The 17,630-nt window shown below is 44.0% G+C and overlaps 1 protein-coding gene across 1 annotated transcript in view; it reads right to left on the bottom strand.

The window, feature by feature from the left end:
- Positions 1-17,630, bottom strand: part of LOC124598389 (Down syndrome cell adhesion molecule-like protein Dscam2) — a 449,350-nt gene that overhangs the window by 238,551 nt on the left and 193,169 nt on the right. The gene's annotated exons all lie outside the window — the stretch shown is intronic.

The following is a 17,630-nucleotide window of genomic DNA, read 5'->3' as shown; positions in this document are numbered from 1 at the left end:
TGATGCGAGCTCGCAGTTCTGGCACGTTTCTTGGTAGAGGAGGTTTAAACACTGAAACTTTCACATAACCCCACAGGAAGAAATCGCATGGGGTTAAGTCGGGAGGGCGTGGAGGCCATGACATGAATTGCTGAGCATGATCTCCACCACGACCGATCCATCGGTTTTCCAGTCTCCTGTTTAAGAAATGCTGAACATCATGATGGAAGTGCGGTGGAGCACCATACTGTTGAAAGATAAAGTCGGCGCTGTCGGTCTCCAATTGTGGCATGAGCCAATTTTCCAGCATGTCCAGATACACATGTCCTGTAACGTTTGTTTCGCAGAAGAAAAAGGAGCCGTAAACTTGAAACCATGAGATTGCACAAAACACGTTAACTTTTGGTGAATTGCGAATTTGCTGCACGAATGCGTGAGGATTCTCTACCGCCCAGATTCGCACATTGTGTCTGTTCAATTCACCATTAAGAAAAAATGTTGCTTCATCACTGAAAACAAGTTTCGCACTGAACGCATCCTCTTCCATGAGCTGTTGCAACCGCGCCGAAAATTCAAAGCGTTTGACTTTGTCATCGGGTGTCAGGGCTTGTAGCAATTGTAAACGGTAAGGCTTCTGCTTTAGCCTACGTTAAGCTCCCTGCTTGCTTTATTCGTCGACTTCCGCGGGCTACGCGTGAAACTTGCCCGCACGCGTTCAACCGTTTCTTCGCTCACTGCAGGCCGACCGTTGATTTCCCCTTACAGAGGTATCCAGAAGCTTTAAACTGCGCATAACACCGCCGAATGGAGTTAGCAGTTGGTGGATCTTTGTTGAACTTTGTCCTGAAGTGTCGTTGCACTGTTATGACTGACTGATGTGAGTGCATTTCAAGCACGACATACGCTTTCTCGGCTCCTGTCGCCATTTTGTCTCACTGCGCTGTCGAGCGCTCTGGCGGCAGAAACCTGAAGTGCGGCTTCAGCCGAACAAAACTTTATGAGTTTTTCTACGTATCTGTAGTGTGTCGTGACCATATGTCAATGAATGGAGCTACAGTGAATTTATGAAATCGCTTCAATCATTTGTAATAGCCCTGTATAAAGATGGCGGAGTATCACCGGTGCACAAGGTTTAAAGGGGAATTACATTGGCGGAGCTATCATTTATATTCTGGCGAGTCGTGTGAAAAGGATTCCGACGTGAATATGGCCGCACGACGCGACTTAACAGACTTTAGACACGCAATAGTAGTTGGAACTAGATGCGTGGGACATTCCATATAGGAAATCGTTAGGGAATTCAGTATTCCGAGATCCGCAATGTCGAGAGTGTGCCGAGAATGCCAAATCTGAGACGTTACCTCCAACCACGGACAGGGCAGTGGCCAACGGCCTTCACGTAACGCCGAAAGTAGCGGTGTTTGCGTAGAGTTGTCACTGCTAACAGACAAGCAACAATGCGTGAAATAGCTGCAGAAATCAGTTTGCTTTGCTAACAGCACGACATCTATATCTACATCTACGTGATTACTCTGCTATTTACAGTAAACTGACTGGCAAAGGGTTCAATGAACCACCTTCAAGCTGGCTCTCTACCGTTCCACTGTCGAACGGCACGCGGGAAAAACGAGCACTTAAAATTTTCTGTGCGAGCCCTAATTTCTCTTGATTTATCGTGATGATCATTTCTCCCTATGTAGGTGGGTGCCAACAGAATGTTTCCGCAATCGGAGGAGAGAACTGGAGATTGAAATTTGATGAGAAGATCCCGTCGCAACTAAAATAGCCTTTGTTTTAATGATTGCCAATCCAATTCACGTATCATGTCTGTGACACTATCTCCCCTATTTCGCGATAATACAAGACAAGCTGCCCTATTTTGTACTTTTTCGATGTCATCCGTCAGTCCCACCTGATACGGATCCCACACCACACAGCAATACTCCAGAATAGGGCGGACAAGTGTGGTGTAAGCAGTCTCTCTCGGAGACCTGTTGCACCTTCTAAGTGTTCTGCCAATGAATAGCAGTCTTTGGTTTGCTCTACCCACAATATTATCTATGTGATCTTTTCAATTTAGGTTATTTGTAATTGTAATCCCTAAGTATTTAGTTGAATTTACAGCCCTCAGATTTATGTGACTTATGGTGTAATCGAAATTTAGCTGATTTCTTTTAGTACTCATGTGAATAGCTTCGCACTTTTCATTATTCAGAGTCAATTGCCAGTTTCCGCACCATACAAATATCTTATCTAAATCATTTTGCGAATCGTTTTGATCATCTGATGACTTTACAAGACGGTAAATGACAGCATCATCTGCGAACAATCTAAGACGGCTACTCAGATTGTCTCCTATGTTGTTAATATAGATCAGGAACAAGAGAGGGTCTATAACACTTCCTTGGGGAACGCCGGATATTACTTCCGTTTTACTCGATGACTTTCCGTCTATTACTACGAACTGTGACCTTTCTGACAGGAAATCACGAATCCAGTCGCACAACTGAGGCGATGCTCCGTAGACACGCAGTTTGGTTAGACGACCTTGTGAGGTGCGGTGTCGAAAGCTTTCTGGAAATCTAAAAATATGGAATCAGTTTGACATCCCCTGTCGATAGCACTTATTACTTCATGAGTATAAAGAGCTAGTTGTGTTTCACAAGAACGATATTTTCTGAATCCATGTTGACTATATGTCAATAAATCGTTTTCTTCGAGGTACATCTTAATGTTCGAATACAGTATATGTTCTAAAACCCTACTGCAAATCGACTTTAGTGGTATAGGCCCGTAGTTCAGCGGATTACTCCTACTTCCCTTTTTGGGTATTGGTGTGACGTGAGCAATTTTGCAGTCTTTAGGTACGGATCTTTCTGTGAGCGAGTGGTTGTATATAATTGCTAAATATGGACCTATTGTATCAGCATACTCTGAGAGGAACCTGACTGGTATACAATCTGGATCGGAGGCCTTGCCTTTATTAAGTGATTTAAGCTGTTTTTATACACAGAGTATATCTACTTCTATGTTTCTCATCTTGGCAGTTGTTCTTGATTCGAATTCAGGAATATTTACTTCGTCTTCTTTGGTGAAGGAGTTTTGGAAAACCGTGTTTAGTAACTCTGCTTTAGTGGCACCGTCATCAGTGAATTCACCGTTGTTATCGCGCAGTGAAGGTATTGATTGCGTCTTGCCACTGGTGTGCTTTATGAATGACCAGAATCTCTTAGGGGTTTTCTACCAGATTTCGTGACAGAATTTCGTTGTGGAAATTATTAAAAGAATCTCGCACTGAAGTACGCGCTATATTTCGAACTGCTGTAAAACTTTGCCAATCTTGGGGATTTTTCGTTCTTTTAAATTTGACATGCTTTTTTCGTTGCCCCTGCAACAACGGTGTGACCCGTTGTGGGTACCATGGGGGATCAGTACAATTTCGGATGATGTTTTATGCCTGCCGCCGGCTTTAAACGTATAATTTTTCCAGCATATCGAGGGTAGATTGAAGTCACCACCGACTATATTTGTATGAGCGGGGTAATTTCAAATGAGCCTCAAGTTTTCTTTGAACTGTTCAGCAACTATGTCTTCTGAGTCGGGGATCGGTGAAACGGTCCAATTAATAGTTTAGTCCGATTGTCAGGTATAACCTCTACCCATACTATTTCACACGAACTATCTACTTCAGTTTCGCTAAAAGGCAAACTACCTCTGACAGCAATAAATACTACACCACCAACTGTATTTAACCTATCCTTTCTGAACACTGTTAGATCGTTTGAAAAAATTTTGGCGAACTTATTTCCGGCTTTATCCAGCTCTCTGTACCTACAACGATTTGAGCTTCAGTGCTTTCTATAAGGGCTTGGAGCTCTGGTTGTTTCCCAACATAGCTGCGACAATTTACTACTACAGTACCAATTGTTTCTACAACTACCTTACTGTGTTTTACATGCCCACTTTTAGACGGACGCCCCTTCTGTGGTTCCCCACACAGCCTCCGCTACCCCTGTAGCCGCCTCCTGTGTGTAGTGCACTCCTGACCTATTAAGCGAAACCCGGAAACTCACCACCACCACCCGATGGCGCAAGTCAAGGAATCTGCAGCCTACACGGTCACAGAACCGCCTTAGCCTCTGATTCAGACCCTCCACTCGGCTCTGCACCAAAGGACCACTGTCGGTTCCATCGACGATGCTGTGGAGGGTGAGCTCCGCCGTAATCTCAGAAGCAAGACTGTCAGCCTTTACCATTTCCGCTAGCCGCCCGAAACCAGACAGAATCTGCTCCCATCGAAAGCGACACACGTCATTGGTACCGACATGAGGCACCACCTGCAGTTGGCTGCACCCTGTACTCTTCATGGCATCCGGAAGCACGCTTTCCACATCCGGAATGACTCCCCCCGGAATGCACACGGAGTGCACGCTGGCTTCCTTCTCTCCTTGGCAGCCATATTCCTAAGGGGCCCCATTACGAGCCTAATGTTGGAGCTCCCAACTACGAGCAATCCCACCCTCTGTGAATGCCCATACCTTGCGGGCCGAGAAGCTTCCTCTGGAACAGGGTGGACTACTGCATCCGGCTCAGAGACATCGTCAGCCACAGATAACGCCGTCAAACGAACCGGGGAGGCCCTACGATCGGCCCCACGGAAAGTTTTTCGCTGACTGCCAGACTTTGGAATGATCTCCCCCTCGACCACGGGTGAGGGGTCAACCTCAGTGCAGGCAGTACTCGGAGAGGTCACAGCAGTGGACTGATCGGAGGACACGTGGGACGTGCTCGACGTCCCTCGCATCCCCACGTCCGATCCCCCACAGTGACACCCCTTGGCAGCAGCCTCAAGCTGTGTGACTGAAGCCAACGCAGCCTGAAGCTGTGAGTGAAGGGTCGCCAGCTCAGCTCGTATCTGTGCACGACAATTACACTTCCTATCCATTACTGCAGTCGCTCCTGTTTGAAGCTCTTAAAAATATGTAACAAGCGAACGGTGTACTCGCCTTATTAGTAGCAGGAACTAGCGGTTCGCTCTAGCTGACGATCTAACTGACATCGCCTGCAGAGACTCTTCTGAGCTCACGACGATATTGGTTGGACTCTAGAAGGCTGGAAAACTGTGTCCTGGTCATATATTTCAGTTCGTAAGAGCTGATGGTCAGTGTTCGAGTGTGGCGCAGAGCCCGCGAAGGGGTGGACCCAAGCTGTCAACGAGGTGCTGTGGAAGCTGGCTATGGCTCCTTAAAGATGTGGGCTGTATGCACATGGAATGACTGGGTCTTCTGGACCAACTGAACCAGTTACTGTCTGTAAATGGTTATGTTTGGCTGCTTGAGACTATTTGCAGCAATTAATGGATCTCATGTTCCCAAAGAACGATGGAATTTTCGTGGATGACAATGTGCCATGTCACCGGGCCACGATTGTTCGTTGTAGGTTTGAACACATTCTGGGCAGTTCGAGCGAATGATTTGACCAGCAAGATCGCCCGACGTGCATGAATCCCATCCAATATCCATGGGTCATGGTCGAGAGGCCAGTTCTACATCTACATCTACATATATACTCCGCTAGCCACCAAGCGGTGTGTGGCGGAGGGCACAATTCGCACCAAAGTCATATTTCCCCCCCTCTGTTCCACTCGCGGATCGCGTGAGGGAAAAACGACTGTCTGAACGCTTCAGCACGAGCTCTTATTTCCCTTATCTTTGAATGATGATCATTACGCGATTTGGAAGTTGGTGGTAATATATATGCTCTACATCCTCGGCGAAGATCGGATTTTGGAATTTAGTGAGCAGCGCCTTCCGTTTAGCGCGTCGTCTGTCTGCAAGTGTGTCCCACTTCAAGCTTTCTATGAGATTTGTAACGCTCTCGCAATGGCTAAATGTACCAGTCACGAATCTTGCTGCTCTTCCTTGGACCTTCTCAATCTCTTGAATCAGACTCAATTGGTAATGGTCCCATACAGACGAACAGTACTCTAAGACTGGACCAACTAACGTATTGTAAGATATTTCCTTTGTTGTAGGACTGCATCGCTTCGGGATTCTACCAATAAACCGCAATCTAGAGTTCGCCTTACCCGTTACTTGTGTAATCTGATCATTCCACTTGACATCATTTCGAATAGTCACACCCAGATAATTGACTGATGTTACCGCTTCCAAAGACTGGTCATTTACGTTGTACTCATACATTGAGGGGGATTTTCGCCTTGTTATACGCAATAGGTTACACTTACTAATATTGAGAGATAACTGCCAATCATTACACCAAGCATTTATTTTCTGCAAATCCTCGTTGATTTGTTCACAACTTTCGTATGATACTACTTTTCTGTAGACAACAGCATCATCGGCAAACAGTCTAAGGCCTCTGCCAATACCATCAACCAGATAGTTTATGTAAATCGTAAAAAGCAGAGGACGTATTAGGCTGCCCTGGGGCACACCTGAAGTTACTCTTGTTTCTGTTGAAGTTACCCCGTTCAGGACGACATACTGCTCCCTGTCTGTTAGAAAACTTTCCATCCAACCGCATATGTCATTGGATAGACGGTAAGCGCGCACTTTTTGTAGCAAGCGACAGTGTGGAACTGAGTCGAACGCCTTTCGAAAGTCGAGGAATATGGCATCAACCCGTTGGCAGAGCCTGTTGTATATCACGAACAAAGAGGGCCAGCTGTGTATCGCATGACCGCTGTTTCCTAAAACCGTGCTGGTTTCTGCAGATGAGCTTCTCTGAGTTTATAAAGGTCTCTGAGTCTAGAATGTTCCATGATTCTGCAATAAATCGATGTCAGTGAAATTGGCCGGTAATTATGTGCATACGATTTTCTACCCCTTTATAGATTGCTATGACCTGGGCATTCTTCCAGTTCCGTGGAACTTTCCGCTGTTCCAATGATCTCTGATAGACGACGGATAAGAATGGTGCTATATTTGTAGCATACTCAACATAAAATCTTACGGGGATACCGTCTGGGCCAGATGCCTTCCTGGCGTCTATGGATCCTGTTTTACAATCACAGATACACTAAACATTATGTCAACCATCCTTTCGTTTGTTAGATAATTGAAAAGGGGGAATGGTGCTGCAGTCCTCTATCGTAAACGAGTTTTTGAAAGGTAGGTTTAGAATTTCGGCCTTCTGTTAATCATCATCAATTACATTTCCCGTACTGTCAGCAGGCGAAGGTATTGAATTATTTGTAGCGTTCATAGATTTTACGTACGACCAAAATTTTTTGGGGCTATTTTTAGAATCTCCAGACAAAATATTGCTTTCAAATTCGTTAAAAGAGTCTCTCATTGTCCTTCTGACAGCTGCTTTCATCACGCATAATTTCTGTTTGTCAGCGGGCAGTGACTACGTTTAAAACGACTGTGCAAAATTCTCTGCTTTCTCGGCAACTTCCTAATATGTTTGTTGTACCAAGGTGGATCTTTTCCCTGCCCTATACTTTTGCTAGGCACATACTTCTCTAGCACATGGTGGACAATATCTTTAAATTCCGACCAAAGATGCTCAATATCTTTGTGTTCCACGGTGAATGCTTGGAGCTGGCTATGAAGATATTTATTAATGACTCTTTTATTTGCTTTCCCAAACAAGAAAACTCTACGCTGTTTCTTTGTTGTTTTTTTTCAACTTCCACTGACATAGAAGCCACAACGACATTATGGTCGCTAATACCTTCTACATTAACTTCATCAAAAAGATCAGGTCCGTTTGTCGCCAAGATATCTAATATGTTCCCATCTCGAGTTGGTTTTCTAACCAATTGCTCAAGGTTGTATGTTGAGAGCGCTCGTAGAATAACTTCACACGAATCTTTGCTTCTGCCCCCTGTGATAAATGTGTAATTTTCCCAGTCAATGGATTCTAGATTAAAGTCTCCGCCAATAAATAATGGATATTTGGTTATTTACTTCCTATGTCCTCAAGACTTTCCCTGAAACATTCTGCGACGTTCGTTGCGGATGCCAGTGGTCTATAAAAACATCCTAATACAATGGTCAATCCTTGTCGGATTGACAGCTTTGTCCAGACTATTTCACAGTCCGACGCAGTATCGATCTCAACTGCGTTTAAACAGCTTTTAACTGCAATGAACACACCACCTCCCATAGCATCAGTCCTATCCTTCCTAAACATTTTCCAATCAGAGTTCAAAATTTCACAGCTTTTTATATCTCATTTCAACCAGCTTTCGGTACCTAATACAATATTGGCATTGCTACTGTTTATTTTGGAGATTAACTCGGTGGTCTTGCTACAGACACTTCGACAATTTACTGACATGAGATTAAGCATATTTAAATCCTTTGGAATGATCTGTTTAGGCGAACTAACAATTTTTACAGTTGGCACACCCACATCAGTATCATGAACTGGTAATTTTTCGGGCCAGCGGTTTGTTTCCCATGGTGAGGTACCCAATCTAAAAAAAAACCCATGTGCACGCCACAAGTACTGTGCTAGCCATGTAGCTGCTTCCTGTGTATAGTGCACCCCTGATCTATCGAGGGGCGTCCTACAACCTTCCACCCCTTAGCGTAGGTCAAGGAATCTATAACCATTTTCGTCAAAGAGTCGACGTAGCCTCTGGTTTAGATTCTCCACTCGACTCGAAACCAGAGGACCCCGGTCCACCCTGGGTACGATGCTGCAGATCGTCAGCTTGGCTTCCAATCCTCGAGAGATGGAGGCCGCCTTCACCAATTTAGCCATACGTCGAAAGGTCCCAAGGATTTCCTTGGAAACCCGACGAAAGGCATCGTTGGTGCCGACATGCGCAAAAACCTGCAGCTGGCTGCACCCCGCACGCTCGATAGCCTCCGGGTGAGCCTCTTCCACACCCTGGACAAGGCCCCCCGGCCAGCACACCGAGTGAACGTTGGACTTCTTCCCTGCCCTAGCAGCTATGTTCGTGCACAAAATCCTGCACCGGCAACACTTTTGCAGCTATGGACGGCTGTAAAGGTAGCATGGTTCATTATTTACTCAGTGGACATCCAACGACTTGTTGAGTCCATGCCAAGTCTAGTTGCTGCAATTCGCTGCTCGAAACGAGGTCCTGCACTATATTTGGAAGTATCCCACGACTGAAACTTCCTGGCAGATTGCCGGCCGCGGTGGTCTAGCGGTTCTGGCGCTGCAGTCCGGAACCGCGGGACTGCTACGGTCGCAGGTTCGAATCCTGCCTCGGGCATGGGTGTGTGTGATGTCCTTAGGTTAGTTAGGTTTAAGTAGTTCTATGTTCTAGGGGACTTATGACCTAAGATGTTGAGTCCCATAGTGCTCAGAGCCATTTGAACCATTTTTCCTGGCAGATTAAAACTGTGTGCTGGACCGAGACTCGAACTCGGGACCTTTGCCTTTCGCGGGCAAGTGCTCTACCAAGGTTCGCAGGAGAGCTTCTGTAAAGTTTGGAAGGTAGGAGGCGAGGTACTGGCAAAAGCAAAGCTGTGTGGACGGGGCGTGAGACGTGCTTGGGTAGCTCAGTTGCTGCCGGCACGGTAGCTCAGCGTGTTCGGTGACAGGATTAGCAGCGCTCTGTAATAGAAAAACTGAGTTAATCGATCAACAACGAACTTAAACGGATGTCTTACGACGTCCGCCCCGAGCAGATGCAACGAACGAAAGCGAACAAATGGAAAAAAAAAAGTTGGTAGAGCACTTGCCCGCGAAAGGCAAAGGTCCCGAGTTCGAGTCTCGGTCCGGCACACAGTTTTAATCTGCCAGGAAGTTTCATATCAGCGCACACTCCGCTGCAGAGTGAAAATCTCATTCTGCTATCCCACGACTGTTGTCACCTCAGTTTATTTGCTGATCCCACCAAAGATTTTTTTTATCGTGGGAGGACCTGATGGCTCTCACACATCTTCGAGAAGGTAGCTGAGGATTTTCTCGGAGAAGTAGCGATTCTGGTTTCTGCAGCCGACATTAACGGCCAGGAGAGCGCGGATCATCATGTGACTACTCCCGGCCCCTCTTATTTATTCTCCTTCTAGTGACTCTTTATGCTGTGGTTACCAGGCCAATGTCTCATATCATCGGCAGCATTGTAAAAGCTCAATTTATTAATACCAATTGTGAAACGAGTAATTGATTTTAAGTAATATATTTCACTGAATGGTGATAATGAAACAAATCAATCCAGAGAATTGACCATACGTAGTGTTTGTGTAAATGTTGTCAGGAACTTCTCTTCAGTTCTCCCACTTTTAGATTCTAAGAATAACTATCTCGTCCAGAGCCGTGCGTTCAGTAATAGTTCCATTTACCTCGGCTCCTCTGCGCTTAGGAAAGGCAATTAATTAACCACGCAAAAGGAACTCAGAACTGGCTAACGCCTTTCAAGTTGGTTCATTGAAGAGGGATGTTTTATTTTATTTTAGAAATTAAACCACAGCGTTCCAGTTTCTAAATTTATCTGCTAACTGCGTGATGACCAGTTATTAATGTTGATTTTTAAATTTAAGGCAGAGCACTACACCGCTTTGACAGCCCTCTGAGTGAAAATGCAAATATTACATCCCGTTACGGTGACCACAAAAAGAGCAGCGAAAAGCGGGATGCACCGCTGTTAACGTCATAGCATGTGATGTGCTGCCATTACATTAGCCACGGTTTTATTCCCGCATTCCGACAGCACAGACGAATGCCAATAAAGGGAACCGAGCAACAGCTGTGTTGCAGATTTCGACACTCTAATCTATCGTTCCTTTTAACAGATGGCTGTCATGTTTTAAATCGTGTGCTGAGTAACATTAACACTTCTCATCACTGAAGTTGGTGCTCTGAATATTGCAACAGTAACTGAGTTTATTGATTAGGAAATTCTTTTACTGCGGACTCCGAATGTCCTGGTTATCTCTACATCTACGGTGTGTGGCAAAGAGTGTTTCGGGTACCTCTACCATTTCTAGCTTTGCCTGCATCCACATTTACATATACATCTACAAAATGATTTAGGTGAGATATCTGTATGGTGCGAAAACTGGCAGTTGACCCTGAGTAAGGAAAAGTGTGAATCTCTTCACACGAGTATTATATGAAGTCCGCTAAATTTCGATTACGCCGTAAGTCACATAAATCTGAAGGCCGTAAATTCAACAAAATACTTAGGGATTACAACTACAAATAACCTAAACTGGAACGATCACATAGATAATGTTGTGCATAGAGGAAACCAAAGACTGTGATTCATTGGCAGAACACTTAGAAGGAGCAACAGGTCTACTAAACAGACTGCTTACACCACGCTTGTCCGCCATATTCTGGAGTACTGCAGTGCGGTGTGGCATCTACATGGTGTCGGACTGACGGGTGACATCGGAAAAGTTCAAAGAAGGACAGCTCGTTTTGTATTATCGGGAAATAGGGGAGATAGTGCCACAGACATGATACGTGAATTGGACTGGCAATCATTGAAACAAAGGCGTTTTTCGCTGCGACGGGATCTTCCCGTGAAATTTCAATCACCAGGCTTCTCCTCCGATTGCGAAGACATTCTGTTGGCATCCACCTACAAAGGGAGAAATGATCATCACGATAAAAGAAGAGAAGTTAGGGCTCGCACAGAAAATTTTAAGTGCTCGTTTTTCCCACGCGCCGTTCGAGAGTGGAACGGTAGAGAGACAGCTTGAAGGTGGTTCATTGAACCCTTTGCCAGGCACTTTATTGTGAATAGCAGAGTAATCACGCAGGTGTAGATGTACATCGAAACCTTGCAAGCCAACTTACGGCGTGCGGTGTATATCCATACAGCAAGGAGGGGATGCCTATGAGTCATGTAAATCCATCTAGAGGCATGATGCAGTCCCTGAAACGGCATGGCCCAGATCATGAATAGTTATGTAGGATAGTGAAACATCCAACAAATCTATGTGCACGTGGCGCCATTGGTACACCAGACCATATGGTATTAGAATGCTCTCTAGATCTGTGGTCTCAAGTGACCGGTACTGGAACACTAAGTGAAGCTTTTGGAGATAAAGACAAATGAAATCTAGTGAACGAAGCAGCAAAGAAAGTATCCGGGAGGGAACCTGGAAAATATTTATAAAATATAAGCAAGATAAGAGAAAACCCGGCTGTATGCGATAATGCTGAACTGAATACTGTGAGTGCAGTGAATAACAGCAGGGAATTCACAGACTCTGGAATTAACCGTGCACAGAGGACGACGAGAAGCGGCTGACAACAACGTGGGAGCTATGGCAGAACCGTCAGAATGAATAGCTGGTAGTGACTGATATAGGTTTCTCAGCAACCCAGCAAGATCAGGTTGAGGGTGAGGGGGGGAGGGTGGAGATAGATCCGTGAAGTCCAGTTATTTAATCCCACTGGGACTGCAGACGACGATGCTGGCCTGCCTGGAGTTCGAGTTTGTTTGTGTATGGCAGGGATTCCCAAAGGTGTCGATATCGGTTTCCTAGGGGTCGACATAAACGAAAACTGATTTTGGGGGTCGAAGAGGTCTAAAAATCGACCCCTATTAAATTAACACAAGTTCTTAATTAAAACTTTCAAGATAGGTAGGTACCGTATTGTTTATGTTGTGTTACGTGTACTAAGAATAATTAATATTTTTGTAGGAAATAGCATTGTTGTAGTAATGTAAAGTCTCAAGTTCGTTCAAGATGAAAAACTCGGTAAGCCTGTGTGGACAAGTTTGTGCAAGATAATGAGTTCGAGCGTACGTCTTTCAGGCGCGTTTTGACTTGATCTCTATTTGACGCTTACGCGGTTTAACACGAACGAATTCATGATCAAGTCTAAACATGTCTTCTTCTATTGACCTAAGTCAGAATGAAAAATGACACTCTGTAGCAGCTGTTTTAAGTTAGCGGACCATTATGAATAAGGGGGTTGATGTTAAAAGTAGGTAATTTGGCCATGGGGGTCTGAGGTAACAGTTCATTTTGGAAAAGGGGTCACTTGTCCAAAATAGTTTGGGGATCCCTGGTGTATGGTAAGCTTTTCTGGAACACCGATTCTACAGATTTAGCGTGTTGTGCCCAGCAGTTAGGGACTCAATAGGACAAACGTAAATAATGGTAATGTAACTCGTAGATGCAGACTTATGCAACAGAAGATTCCTCAAGAATGTAGCTTCTTTGACCCTGAGGTGTCCCAATGACTAAGATCTTCAGCTGTCAGTAAGCCATCTACTGAGCTGGCAGTATAGATAATTGACAAGTGTTGTATTACGCGAAACAGATTCGCATTCTGCAACTATGCACTGACGTCAGTTGTTGGCGACACACGAAAATTTGTGCCGGATTGGGAATCGAACCAGGATTTTCCCCTTATGGCGAGCAGTCGCTTCAACTACGTCTGGTTTCCGAGCACGTCCCCAGGATCCATCCATACTTCCACACATCGCTTTATCATAACTCTTATGCTCGCTCGTCGAGGCATGGATAGATAATTAATAAAATGACTGTTTTTATACAGTGTCTGCATCTTCACAATACAATATGCTTGCATGCATATCTGAAGGAGATTGTACTGTAAAGATACAGACACTGTGTGGTCAGTGACGTAGTATCATGTTTTAAGGGTTTTGCATGGCTTTTCCTTTTTGAGTTTTGTTTTTAATTTTAGCCGTTACTGCTAGCGCTTAAACTACATACACTATGTGATCAAAAGTATCCGGAGACCTGGCTAAAAATGACTTACAAGTTCGTGGCGCCCTCCATCGGTAATTCTGGAATTCAGTATGGTGTTGGCCCACCCTTAGCCCTGATGACAGATTCCACTCTCGCAGGCATACGCTCAATCAGGTGCTGGAAGGTTTCTTGGGGAATGGCAGCCCATTCTTCACGGACTACTGCAGTGAGGAGAATTATCGGCGTCGGTCGGTGACGCCTGGCACGAAGTCGGCGTTTCAAAACATCCCAAAGGTGTTCTGTTGGATTCAGAGAATTCAGGACAGGACTCTGCGCGGGCCAGTCCATTACAGGGATGTTACTGTCGTGTAACCAAACCGCCACAGGCCGTGCATTATGAACAGGTGTTCGATCGTGTTGAAAGATGCAATCTCTCTTAAACCATGGAAAGCAAGAAGGTGATTAACACGTCAAAGTAGGCCTGAACTGTGCTAGTGCCATGCAAAACAACAAGGGGTGCAAGCCCTCTCCACGAAAAACACGACCACACCATAACACCACCGCCTCCGAATTTTGCTGTTGGCACTAAACACGCGGGCGGATGACGTACATCGGGCATTCCCCATACCCACACCCTGACATCGGATCACCACATTGCGTACCGTGATTCCTCACTTCACAAAACGTTTTTCCACTGTTCAATCGTCCAATGTTTACGCTCCTTACACAAAGCGAGGCGTCGTTTGGCATTTACTGGCTTGGTGCGTGACTTACGAACAGCCGCTCGACCATGAAATCCAAAATTTCTCACATCCTGCCTAACTTTCATAGTACTTGCAGTGGATCCTGATGCAGTTTGGATTTCCTGTGTGATGGTCTGGACAGATGTCACATTAAAACCCTCTTCAACTGTCAACGGTCCCTGTCAGTATACAGACGAGGTCGGCCTGTACGCTTTAGTGTTTCCACTTCACTATCACATCGGAAACAGTGGACCTAGGGATGTTGAGGAGTGTAGAAATCTCGCGTAGAGACGTATGACAAAAGTGACAACCAATCACCTAACCACTTTCGAAATCCATGAGTTCCGCGGAGCGCCCCATTCTGTCTAATGACTACTGAGGTCGCTCATATGGAGTGTAAGTAGGCTGTTTAGGTTTTTTTATTGGTAACGCCACGTCTGTATGAAAATCACTGGCTGTGCTGTGTGCAGTCTGTGGCTAGTTTGCATTGTTGTCTGCCATTGTAGTGTTGGGCAGCGGCAGCTGGATGTGAACAGCGCGTAGCGTTGCGCAGTTGGAGGTGAGCCGCCAGCAGTGGTGGATGTGGGGAGAGAGATGGCGGAGTTTTGAAATTTGTCATGAACTGCTATATTTATATATGATGATGTCAAGGTAAATACATTGTTTGTTCTCTATTAATATCTTTCATTTGCTAACTATCCCTATCAGTAGTTAGTGCCTTCCATAGTTTGAATCTTCTATTTAGCTGGCAGTAGTGGCGCTCGCTGTATTGCAGTAGCTTGAGCAGCGAAGATTTTTGTGAGGTAAGTGATTTGTGAAGGGTATAGTTTAATGTTAGTCAGGCCCATTCTTTTGTAGGGAATTTTGAAAGTCAGATTGCGTTGCGCTAACAAAATATTGTGTGTCAGTTTAAGGACAGTCGTGTATAAATTGTGGAAAGGGGACGTTTCAGGAGTACCTGGCAGTAGGTGGCAGCACAATTCACCAAATATGAAAAACGTATGATTTTGGGGGTGTCCGGATACTTTTGACAACATAGCGTAATGAACAGGAAGCGAAAGTTTAATTACAGCTGTATACAATTTTCTGTGGCTATTTAGAAATATGACCATCATTAGATAATAGGTGATGAATGACGAGATTGTACGCAAAAAATATAAATAAATAAATGTGGTGAAGATTACTTCGTATATCATTTCAACTTTCCTTCCTTTGTTGTTCCAGTCGCTAATCATCAGCGGGAAAACGATTTTTTACAATCCTCTCTGTGAGTCAGAATCTCCCTCATTTTATCTTCATGGTCCACCCACGAGAAATAGGAAAGAATATATCGGTTGATTCATCAAGGGTCGTGCGGTCTCGGAATTTTACCTCTAAACCACACATCTCCTGTAGCGTCTGACAGTCGAAGTGGATGAGCATCTCCCTGAGCGTATCGCAAGTCCTTCCTTGGCTACTGCACTCGCGAATGGTATGCAAGGAGAACTACTACCAGTAATTTCTGCCACGTCAATTATATATCGAACTCGAAGCAACTCGCCACGCTTTTCATAGATCCGTGATCGACTACGACGTAACGATCTGTTCCAAATCGATTGCTTTGGATGAAAACTGCTATATTTGTCGTAACCTAAATTCTATGTAACAAAAGATGGTTCTTTCGGCCACTACAAAAAATTGCTTGGAATTAGCTGTCCCTTTTCGTTTTGATCTTTTTGGTTGTATGTACTTTATTAGCTTTCCTCGTGTGCTTACAGATTTCGTGTTTCTCTTTTAGACATTATACCCGGCTTTGGAAGTCGGAACCGTCAGTCATTCGCAGAGACATATTATGTTTCATGGGCGATGGTTTCCATAAATTAACTTGTATCACCGAAAATGCAGATAAAATATCTTCTGCACCATTCAAAATTTTTCGCCGTTTAAGGGGCTCCGGAAAGGCTCAAAATCATGAAAAGTTCAATTTTTACTTTTTTGCGTTTTCTGAATCTGCAGACCATTACCTTTTAATAGATATATAATTTATTCAATTCTGAAGACTACAACTATTTTTAAATTTTTTTTGAAATGTGTTCTACATGGGCGTGACCCACTGTGGCGCTGTTAAACTGCTGTCAAATGGTGTTATTATTAACGTCCGTGTTCATCAGGTACATTTTACTGATGTGAGATAAAGTATGTGTTGTGGCTAACCTGTGATGGTTCAATATATATCGCTGGTGTGATTGTCGATTGTTTCATGTTTATTTACTCTGTCGTTATCTCGAAAATATTCGTAATTAATTCTGTTTCTTGAGTCTCTGTTTTGTTGAAGTATAATAATGAGTAAAAGTAAAGTTATTAGAAATCCTCTGAAGGCTTTTAAGAAAAGGAGAAATGTTGGAAAGCCAAAGGTATGTGTTATTACTGTAAACAATAAAGACGATAACCAAGTGAGTGAACCTAACCTCTCAAGTACACCTGCCCATAGCAGTCAAAGTGGGAAAGAAAATACTTCACAGAAGAAGCTTGGTTCAATGAGTGTAAACTATGAATGTTTTACGGGCCAATCGGATGTGAACGAAATATTTGATATGTCGGTTCTAAAAGGAATTTTTTCAAACTGTGTAAGATGTATTCATTGTAGTGAAGTTGGTCTGGAACTCTCCATAATAAAGCACGTAGGACTTGCTAGTGAAATACAACTGAAATGTGATAAGTGTTCATACATGACCACCTTTTGGAACAGTGTTGCAGTAACTGCAACTGAAGAAAATGGTAGCAAAATCTACGAACAAAACAACGAGCGATGCTTGCTTTAAACAAGGAACGCCTTCGGGCTGCAGACAGGGCTGTAAAGAGTCTAGAAATACAAGCAAGAGTAAACAGGAGGAGGAACAAGAGGAAGCTGGAGGAGGAGTTTGCAGAGGATGAAGATAATCCATCCTATGGACCTGGAATGCACTAAAAAGTTAATCCAATCTTTGTCGCTCGATTCCCAAAACTTTTATTTTCTCATACTAATTACACGTTTTCTAAGGATCTTCCAAACATATTTGTTTCAAACTTTCAGTAAATGTTACACAGTACCTTCTGCATAATTTAACGCAGCCTTTTTCCAAAAAAACTATATATTTTTGAATATATAAATAAAAAATTGCAAAAAATGTTGTGAATTTTCATTGCAATTGAAAAAAAATCATCTTTAATAACTGAACTAAAATTTTGTAAAATCCCTGTGTTAAGTTGTAGCCCATATTCCAATAAATAATCTGCAAAAAGTTCAACTTCCTACCTCAAA

The sequence above is a fragment of the Schistocerca americana genome, chromosome 1, assembly GCF_021461395.2.
Source record: "Schistocerca americana isolate TAMUIC-IGC-003095 chromosome 1, iqSchAmer2.1, whole genome shotgun sequence".
In the NCBI taxonomy this organism is placed as follows: domain Eukaryota; kingdom Metazoa; phylum Arthropoda; class Insecta; order Orthoptera; family Acrididae; genus Schistocerca; species Schistocerca americana.
The sequence above is the reverse complement of the archived record's forward strand: the minus strand, read 5'-3'. Positions and strand labels throughout refer to the sequence as shown.